Here is a 418-nt window from a genome sequence, read left to right as displayed (position 1 = left end):
AGGGATTATCTCACCATATACACCGAGGATAAGGCGGGGCATTAACGTTATTATCATATAGCCTATCCAACTGACAGTTATTTCACACAAATTCCTTTATAACAAATAAACACTTTAATACATTACATAAAAATACATTTGCAATATATATATTGTACAATAGTGTCTATATACAATACAAACATTAAACTATTTCATCATCATCATTTAACTAATAATTTTAACTAATCATCTGTTTGTGAGATAGCATATCAGCATCAACATGTGGCTTATTTGCAATACAAACTACATGTATTAAGTGGAGTCCTGGTACCCCCCATGCAGAGCCTTTTCACTTGGGCACGACAAAGTACGTATATATGAAGTGATTTAGGAAGGTACCGGCTTAATCACGTTAGAAAGCCATAATGAAAAATGA

This window comes from Branchiostoma floridae, chromosome 11, assembly GCF_000003815.2.
Source record: "Branchiostoma floridae strain S238N-H82 chromosome 11, Bfl_VNyyK, whole genome shotgun sequence".
In the NCBI taxonomy this organism is placed as follows: domain Eukaryota; kingdom Metazoa; phylum Chordata; class Leptocardii; order Amphioxiformes; family Branchiostomatidae; genus Branchiostoma; species Branchiostoma floridae.
The sequence above is the reverse complement of the archived record's forward strand: the minus strand, read 5'-3'. Positions refer to the sequence as shown.